Genomic DNA, 10,330 nt, shown 5'->3' with positions numbered 1-10,330 from the left:
CTTCTGGAAGAAAGTAGTGAAGGAGAAACTGAAAGAAGAGGATCAGTTGCCTTCTAAGCAAATCGAACTAGGGCAGAAGTCAGCCTTCAGCAGACAAAAGTGTGCTGAAAGAAAGAAGAAGAAGGCAGAAGTCTGCTGAAAAAGGAAGAAGCACTGGACTCTGTTCTGTAGCACATGGGAAACAAGTGAAGAGGCAAGTGAATTATTGAAGGTATGTCTGAGTGTAAGTAGGAAAGGCCATGCCAGGAGTGTGTTAGCATCCCCCTTTTTTCCAGTCCACCAAGAGATTTGGACCGATGGGCTGAGGTCAACTGCATGAAGTTCAACAAGGCCAAGTGCCGGGTCCTGCATCTGGGGCACAACAACCCCAAGCAGCGCTACAGGCTGGGAGATGAGTGGCTGGAAAGCTGCCTGGCAGAGAAGGACCTGGGAGTACTGGTTGATAGGCAGCTGAATATGAGCCAGCAGTGTGCCCAGGTGGCCAAGAAGGCCAACAGCATCCTGGCTTGCATAAGAAGCGGCGTGGCCAGCAGGTCTAGGGAAGTGATTGTCCCCCTGTACTTGGCTCTGGTGAGGCCGCACCTCGAGTACTGTGTTCAGTTTTGGGCCCCTCGCTACGAGAAGGACATGGAGGTGCTCGAGAGAGTCCAGAGGAGGGCAACAAAGCTGGTGAGGGGTCTGGAGAACAAGTCTTACGAGGAGCGGCTGAGGGAGCTGGGGTTGTTTAGCCTGGAGAAAAGGAGGCTCAGGGGAGACCTCATCGCTCTCTATAGGTACCTTAAAGGAGGCTGTAGAGAGGTGGGGGTTGGTCTATTCTCCCACGTGCCTGGTGACAGGACGAGGGGGAATGGGCTAAAGTTGCGGCAGGGGAGGTTTAGGTTGGCTATTAGGAAGAACTTCTTTACTGAAAGGGTTGTTAGGCACTGGAATGGACTGCCCAGGGAGGTGGTTGAGTCGCCATCCCTGGAGGTCTTTAAAAGACGTTTAGATGTAGCCCTTAGTGATATGGTTTAGTGTAGGACTTGTTAGTGTTAGGTCAGAGGTTGGACTAGATGATCTTGGAGGTCTCTTCCAACCTAGACGATTCTGTGATTCTGTGATTCTGTGATTTCTTGGAGTCCGCTGGACTTGTCTCGCTTGGCCTGTATGGACAATACACAGAGGACCTTTTGATTTATTTAAGGACTCCTAGTAAGTGAACGCTGAATCTGAAGACGCTTGGAAAAAGTCTGCCTTCATCACTTAGATGGGATTTTACAACACTTATGTGAACCAATTCAGTTCATAATGACATAAATTCTTAATAAGGACTTCAGATTCAACCCAGTACTTGTGGGTGAAATTTTCAAGTTCAACAGAAGAACATAATTCAGGAAGAACAAAAAGAGTGTATAGAGATGTGTTGTGTCAGGAGTTTTTAAAAGACAAGAGCAAAGATCGGAGAGTGGGCTAAAGATGGTCAGATTAGATATTTCCAGTGCAGCATGAGTCGCCTTGGGCTTGTAGCAAATGGAGAAGAGCAGATGTTTCTGGGTATGAGTCAACCCACATGAAAGCTGGTATACGTACTGATTAAACCAAACTGCACCTTGAAGTTGCCAGTTTCTCTCTTTTGACTGGAAAGGGTGGACAAAGGTGACCAGCCTTTCTGTAAATGCTTCTAACATGGATGTATAAAACCAAGTCAGAAGAAGTGGGGTTTGGACCAGAGGCCCTCCGGAGTCCGTTACAGTCTCAACCATCCTGTGATGCTCTGAAGCCCAGGCAAAGTTTCTACATGTAAAATTGGAGCAGCCAAAGTCAGCTTTCCCCAAGCCCTCTATCCAGACCAGTTTTATGTCCAGCCTTTTGTGGCATTTGAAATGCTAACAGGAAAGTCGTGAAGAGTCAGTGATATTATCGTTTCATTTACTCACCTAGGTAGAAAAAATGCAAACTTTGCCAAAGTAGTTTGCACAGATGTTCATTAACAGGTTGTCAGGAAAGCAAAGGAAAACTTACTGAAAGGTCTGTTTACAGACAACCCTAATTTTGTTAAGGTACTGATCTGTGTGCCGTCAGTCATTGTAAAGGACAGACATGAAACTGTGGCCCTTGGGAACTGAATGCAGAATGTTTTACATGATGAGAGTTAGCCAATTACTAAGTAATAATTTTATTATCCCTGTGTGACCAGATCAACGCATGCTGAACTGGTGTCAGAGCTGCTGAGGAATGCCAGTGCCTTGGGGTGGAGCTGCAATAGGAAAAGGGAAAGACGGAGGCCTGCAACCTAAATTGCCAGTTTTTTGAGGGGAGTGTGATGGCCAACGAAGCAGCTAACTTGGAAAATGCCACCTTATTTGCCTGAAAGTCTCATCTTGTCATTAATTTCTGAAAATAGATTAGCTCAGAGGAGTAAGTGTCGTTATCTACGAGCTGTTTATGAGTCAGAGATTAAAGTGGGCTGATAGGGTGTGAAGAATTAAGGAGGTGTGAGGAAAAGTGCTCCTCTGCGACTGCTGTCAGATACAGCATATAGCTGCCACATCGATTGTTTGCATTACAGAGGGAAAGCAATATCCTTTGTAATCATCAGACAATTTGTTTTTCCGTATTTTTTTAAGTCTGTTTTTAAATCTGATTGGCTAGGCCACCCAGGAGTGCCTCGGCCTATTATTGCCGTAATTCGCACCAAAAAATCCTTAAAATGTCATCTGTGCTTTTCATGAACTTGGAGAAAACGATCAGAATTAACCTTTCTCATGTGTCCAAAACACTGCTAAGTACGAAGAAGTAACCTAGATGGATGGACATCCATGGCAGCAGACAAAAAGCTGCACAGATCCATTTACCCAAGCATTTGGTGCCATGGGCATCACTTCCCAGTAATGGGAGGCAAGGCAGGAGAGATGCAAAGTTGGAGCTGCCCTGTCAGAATAAAAGAATACCACATAACAAAGAAGGGCACGGTCACGACTCCACAGCTCAAGCCAATGTGAATGGGAAATCTTCCTCTGAAGGGCATATGGACGAAGAAGGGTTTACACCTAGTAGGGTGCAAGGACAGAAGAAAGAGTTTATATTGCTCTGTATGCCCTTTCCCTTTTTGACACTTTTAGCTATAAGAATTGTATCAGTAAACCCAAGGAAAATGTTTAGGAATGAAGTGAATGAAGAAATTTGTTTCCCTAGTTCCCCCACCCCAGCAAACTTACATACCATAACTCTAGAACTGTATCCCTCTCTGGGCTGTAAGGTATGCATTCATCTCCTTAACACAGTTTTTTCCCTGTTGTGGTTAGCCGCCTTTTCTAATTCATATCCCCAACAATATGCATTTACTATCTGAACAAATTTTGTAACCAGGCCAGGAATGTGGCAAAGAGGAAATTGAGGAGAAAAGGAGAAGAAGGGAAACCAAAACATCGGAATTCTTGGTGATTTCTGAAAGCACTCCTTGTCTTACTCAGAAACTGATAGAGAAAGAAAAATGGATCCATTAGCTTGGACTTGACAATTGTATGTTTAATCTTTTTATTGCTTTCTTGATATATTCAGTTAATGAGAGATCTGATTCTCCAATGTGCTGTGCAGTTTTAAATCAGGAGCTCATGGAAGGTAATACGTGTATCTTTCACTGTGCTAAATGAAGCAAACCAGCTTATGTGGCAAGGGAGTAAAAGATATAACAGACCTATTTACTTGAATATTTAAGGTTGGTCATGTTTAATTTCTTAGTTCCTCACAAAAGTATTTCCTTGTGTTCCTAGCCAAAAGAAATGTTTGTTATAGCCAGTGAACGCTGACCTGAATGAGCACACAGGCTGTGTTGCTAGGTCAGCACTTCCAAGTCCCATGTGTGGGATGAGCTAAGGGACAGCACCAGTTGGGACAGCATGGCCAACAGGCAGATGTGAATCAGGAGGAAGTCTCAGAAACATACACTCCTGCACACAGCATCAGCAAGGACATGGTGCAGCACCAGTCGCCGTGAAAGACACCGTCTCGTATGCTGCAATCCCTCCAGAGGATCTTAATAACTGAACAAGCAGTGTCTCTAGGCCTGGCCAGTGACTCTTCTGGTGTTTGGTGCACTCAACTCACTCTAAAATGAAACAGACACCTGAAAAATGTAACCCAAGAAGGGGTTTGCTGGTGAAAGCATTGCAGGATGAGCTCACAGCCTTCCAGAAACTATAAAAGAAAAAAAAAATCATAGAAACATCCTTGCAGCATGTTTTCATAGCCTCCATTATTTAGCTGGTTTTCCATCTTGTCCTGAAGCATACCTTCATGTTTGGTCATTTCTCTCCCTCTGGGATTTGCTGTGATGCTGTCAGCAGTTATGTGTTTTACAGGTGCCAGACCACATTCACACATTCTTGGCATTCCAGACCTTTTCAGTGTCTGAAAGTGGGGCCTGACCTCTTCTCCCCAGGAATCGCTACGGACCCTCCTCTGGGCCAGCAGAGCCCCTGCCTTCCATCGTCTTGGCTGAGCTCAGATTTACTGCTACAACCAGCCCCTCACTTCCAAACATGACTTTTTTTTTTAACTCTCTGCTTTCTATGCTGGCTGAAGTTGCTTTAAGCTACTGAATCCCATCACTTATTAAAAAAAAAAAAAGAAGTGAAAAAAAAGTGATAGTAAATGTCACAAATGACAAAGTCCCTGCCTTTGTCAGTAAAGTGAATTCTGCATAGGTTTGCCTGCATGGCTGTAGCAAACAGAGCTGCAGTCCTGGGAGCCAGAAAAGGCCAGCCCTGTGACCCATTTTAAACACACAATCACTGATTCCTGGTAGAAATCTCGTTATGGACTTCTACTTTTTTGAATAACTGCTGAGGAATGGATAACAGCATATCTTCAAATTAAATCCAGTTCAATAAATAGTACAAAATTAAATCATTCCATGTCTGGTCTGCCTTGAGCTGTACTTAAACCCTGTGCACGATTAACAGATTAGAATGAGAAAAAAAGAAGCTTAATCTGTCTGCTGCAGAGAGACTTTTATTCCTCTGTGCTGCAAATTGTTGTATCTCTAGATACTACAGCAGTCAAGGTCTGCCTTTAGGTCTCAGCAGATGGTGTGATTAGAGGAGCACTAACTTTCTGATTTTTGCTGGAACCTGGGTGTTCACGTTGTGTCCTTTTAATGAACCAGTTATACGTGCCCTTTTCAATTCTTGCAAGAGACGTTATATTTATGTTGTATTATATTATATTATATTATATTATATTATATTATATTGTATTTATTACAATAGCATTCCCAGTGAAGATCAACACAAACACTTAGAGGATCAGACTTGGAAAATAATTCTGTATAAGTGAAGAGGCAATGGCATCGCAATGGCATCCTACTCAAATCCTACTCGAATGCCTTACCTGTAACTACATGCTGCCTGCAGTGTGACTGTAGGTTATCCTTTGAATTAGTATTCTGTACTAGGACATTTAAATCCTAAGCATTCCTCATCAGGGACTTCAATTAACAAAGCTGCTGTTCCCTACATTCATCTTCTTAAATGAAGCCTGTTTTTATTTTTGACAAGCTGCATAGCTGTATGAATACAACACAGCACTTAAAATAAAAGTACCCATATCAGATTAACATAAGGCTGAATCTAACAAAATATGCGCTGAATTTTTCTGATGCACTGGGAGCATATTTCACTTCCAGCAGAAACAGAAAGAAGAGAGTGCTCAGGGTTTTACAGAATGAAGCCACTACATACTTGAAATATTACATGCATTGTATATAGCACTGACAGCAAAGAGTATCGGTCACACATTGAGACCATACTCAGTGACCTGGAATATCACCACATACTCTTTGGCACCTAAATAACCAGAACATCACTAGCTTTATTTGCATTTCTTATCAGCAGCTCGCAAACACAAAGGGACATACCTGAAAAACATTGAGATATACAGGCATATTCACATATTTTTAAATATAAAAAAAAAAACCAACAAAACCAACCAACCAAACAAACAAACAAAAAACTGCTGTTCAAGGTGGTTTTGCAGTCTGCTCTGATACAGAGCCGGTGGGTAGTGTGGAGGTCCAGTTGTCCACACCCAGTTATCCACATGGACATCTTCCAGCTGTCTGTGGGCCTCAGATTGGGTACAGCTATGGTGGATAGTGTGGAGTTCATATTTTCCGCATCTGTATGCACCTTCCAGATGCTTGTAGAAGCACGACATGGTACAGCCTAGGGCTGTGTGTTTCTCTTTCCTCTTTGATGAATGTCATGTGGCAAGGAGACAGAGGGCAGGAGCATGCTGTACACATGGCTGCTGAATCGCTAGGGCTAGGGCTGGTGCCAGGATCTCTGTGGGTCCCAGCTCTTGGATACCCTGTGAAAAAGGATGTGGAGCTCTCTTCTGCCAGTGGCTGTGGTGTGCTTGTAGCTATCTGCAAGACACGGGGTACCAGCTGGGGCTAGCTCGTCTGTCCTGCAGAGGGTGGACAACTCTCCAGCTGAGTGGCGAGGAGGGAAATGTCTTGTCACATACATTTCCAGGAGCCTAGCTGTGATATCGGAAGAAGCAACAAAAGAGGAGCAGCTGCCCTCCATCACCGTAGGCAGCCCTTTCCTCTCTGGCCTCCCTTCTCAGGCTGTGCTCACCAGGGCTGGCCACGACAGACTCCCTGCCCTGTGACCCCACCACCGCCAACACTCTGCCTGCTGTGACATGGCCACAACGTCACCAGGCCAGGTGCCCAGGATTATTCCTTCATCACTGTGACATGGCTTTTCTGCCTTATAATGAGAAGAAATAAATAAACAAAATGAAACAGAATAAACAGCATCAACTGGTAATGCTGGGGAGGGAAACAACGTAGCTGTGGGATCAATTTAAGTGTAAAAGAGAATTAAAAGCAGCAGGTACTTCCCACTGGGTACTTCCCATTTTAAAGATGTGTGGTACTTGCTGCTGAGATTTGTGGATTTGAGGGCTAAATTCTGCAAGAAAAATGCTTGTTGAGTTGCCTGAAAGTGATATTTCACACCTTTGACATTAAAAATACGCCAACGCCCAATCCCGTGTCTGTGAGTGGCTGGCCATACCGAAGGTGTCTCAGCATGAGCATTGAGACTTGCATCTTTCTTTCCCTGAAACAAACTAAAGATTTTGTTGAGGGCTGTCTTGCACTGTGCATGTCAGTTGGACACTGGCACAAAACACAGAAATAAGCTTCCGCCTGTTTCATTCACTGCAGACTATTGCATCCTCTGTAATTGCCAGGACCAGAGGCCCTGGGCACAAACTGGCCCACAGGAGGCTCCCCCTGAGCACCAGGAGCACTTCTGTGCTGTGCGGGTGAGGAGCCCTGGCACAGGCTGCCCAGAGAGGCTGTGGGGTCTCCTCCTTGGGGATCTCCAAAAGCCGCCTGGAGATGGGCCTGGGCAGCCTGCGCTGGGTGGCCCTGCTGGGGCAGGGCTTGGGCCTGGCGGCCTCCAGAGGGCCCTGACAGCCTCAGCCCCTCTGTGATTTGGTGATTCAGATGTTTCCTCCAAAAGTGTCTGAACAAATCAGAAAGCTGCAGGCACACAAAAGTTTTTGAATGGAGCAGTGGGATTTTAATTTATTAAGTTGAATTTAATTTACTGTCACACCCTGAAATCCCCACATGGGCCTACAGGCTACATGGCCAAGTCAGACTGTGGCCTCAGGTACAAAATCCCAATGACAATTAGCGAATGCCAGCTCTAAAACCAGTGTGGGCTAATGAGTACTGCAGTGGGGTGATAGCACATCACCTGCAGCTGCTGAGGAACTGGCTCATGAGAAGAGAAAAGCTTGCCTGGGAATAGGTTTGTATGTCAGATGGTTTCCTCTTAGTAAGCTTTCATATAATTTTTCTCTATCAAGATTTCGGAACAGATCAGGTGATCCATGACCCAGTTTTAAACAGGAAAGTTACCCCACTTATCATGTCAGCAAGAGCAAGGATGGTCATCTGCTTTTAGATAATACTCAGGAAAAGCAGAGATTATTAAATTAATCATTAGTTCTTAGGGTTTTGTTGTTTTGTTTTGTTTTGTTTGGGGGGGGAATGAATTTATGTTTGAGCAGCTGGCTTTATTGTGTTACAGGTTTTCTGCAATAGTAGTAGTTTCTCTAGTGACTTCTACTCAAATGTTCCACAGAAGAGTGGCAATGTGTTTTTAAGACCATTCAGTGTGATAAGGCTGTGCTGAGAATTTAAAAACCTGATTGTACGTGTGTCCAAAATGTTGGACATTTTTTTGGAGAAAGACATCAGAACAATGGAGTCTGTAATATGGAGAACACCAAGCAGTTTTTAATTTTTTTTTGCTTAAAAATGATTGCATTTTTACAAGTCGGTGGCCTACTTCAAATTCAAGTGGATACGAGTCTTCATGAGTCTCATACCTAAGTGATCTGGAAATCTTGGAGGTTGAAGTACATAAAGTCCCTTAAAAAAAGAGCCTGAGATGTCTGATATTTAAGGAAAGACTGGCTTTCCAGACTTTCCAAAACAGAAAACTTTGGGAAAACATCCCCATGTCAACAGTTAAGCCTCCCAGAGGCTGTCCTGTTCCCCTCAAAGCAGCGAGAAGGGCTGTGTAAGAAAACATCACTTCATGTGAGGAGCTCCTTGCCTGCGGTCCCAGACTCTGCCCTTCCACAGGCCCGAGGGCTGGGAAAACAGCATCCTGGCTTTTGCCCACCTTCTATTTTCTCTGATTGGTTATTGTTGCCAGAGACATCCATCCCCATAGTTTTCTACTTTTTTTTTTTCTTATGTTATGACAATGGAAGCGAAAGCTTCGTGCATGCCATGAGTAAGCGGAGCACGTCTATAACCAGCAGAGCTAAAGCACGGCTGTATGAAGCCCAGGAAACTAGCAGCAAAGACAAGAAGTCTTTGAAACGTGTTAGATGCATCAACTCTGCTGTGAACATACACACATACACATCAGCTGAGCTCCTGCAATCAATCCTTATGTGTCAAGCATGTGTGTGTCCAACCAGCCATTTTATATTTGTCCAGAATGTCTAGCCAGGCAACAGTGAGGGCCACCAAGAGCTCAAGGAGTGCAGAAGCTCAGAGTACATCATCAGGGCTCTGGCCAAAGCTGCAGGGAGGTCCCAACCAGTGGGACCAGTGAAGTGATTTTGTAGAGCTGAAAACTGTAGGCTTGGGGAAAAAAAACAATAATAAAAAAAGCTGACAGTAAGGCCAGGCATAGGAGAATGAATGTGAGAAAAATTTCTCCTGATTTAACATGATTCTAAATATTTTCATAAAGAGAGCCTCTACACTACTTTATGCAGCTCAGATTACCTAGAGATCTGAGACTGTGCTCTAGTTTAATTAAGGTCTGCTAGGATTCCCACTGAAATGATTTTGCTAACGTTTATATTATAAAGGCACTGTGCCAGTAATGTGAGGATAACAGGAGTATCCTGTCATCATAGCAAAATCCCCTCATCATAGCAAAAACTGAAGGGAGTTCCGCAATCAGGCCTGAGTTTGTGGTTCAAAAAAGAATAGTTCTGCTTTTCTGTTCAGCTACATTTTATAATTTATTTAGTAAAATTCTCCAGTCCTAGCCTGGACTTCTTGTTCAAACTCAAAGTCATGTTTAGAGTCTATATAAGGAAAGGTTATCATGCTATTAATTGTTTTGGTATTGACCAAATTGACTTTAATCTCATTTGAGTTTTAATTGTTTTTATTACAATTTAGTGTTATACGTTTTGGTGACATCTTTTCTTGATTTAATTTCATTGTGTTTTGACCTCTAAATACAATTTTCTATATCAGAAATACATAATGATTCGCATTTCTGTCAATAGGTTACATGTGTTACATGAGTACTGGAAGGCTGAAGAGCTAGGGCAGACACCACTCTGCCAAACCAAAAAATAATAATAATTGTTTTGTGTTGATAAGTTTATGATTCTTGCATCAGCATCCGAAGTGGAAGCAAGAGTCACTTTCTGAGGACGCTGCTTCTGGACTAACACAGGCTGACACAGAGTGGTACTGAGGAGCAGCCAGCTAACATAAGCAGCAGAACTGCAAAGGTGAAGACAGGAAATCCCCACACTAGTTTTGTTGTAAGTTATTTTCTGTAATCTGTTGTAAAACCCATGTTACTCAAAAAGAGACTGAGAAAATCAGTTATTTTTTATTCTTTAACTGCAAAATTATGCATCTTAAAATGACAATAGAAATACAGTAGTCCAGTTTAATTGCCAAATTAATTGGGATTTAAATATTAGCCATGTGCTGTTTCATTTGGTCTATTTTCTTTCCAAATTGAAAGGGATCGATTTGTTTTAAATTTTAAAATCCTTT

The sequence above is a fragment of the Anser anser genome (assembly GCF_964211835.1).
Source record: "Anser anser genome assembly, chromosome: 1".
NCBI lineage: Eukaryota > Metazoa > Chordata > Aves > Anseriformes > Anatidae > Anser > Anser anser.
This window is presented reverse-complemented; position numbering follows the sequence as displayed.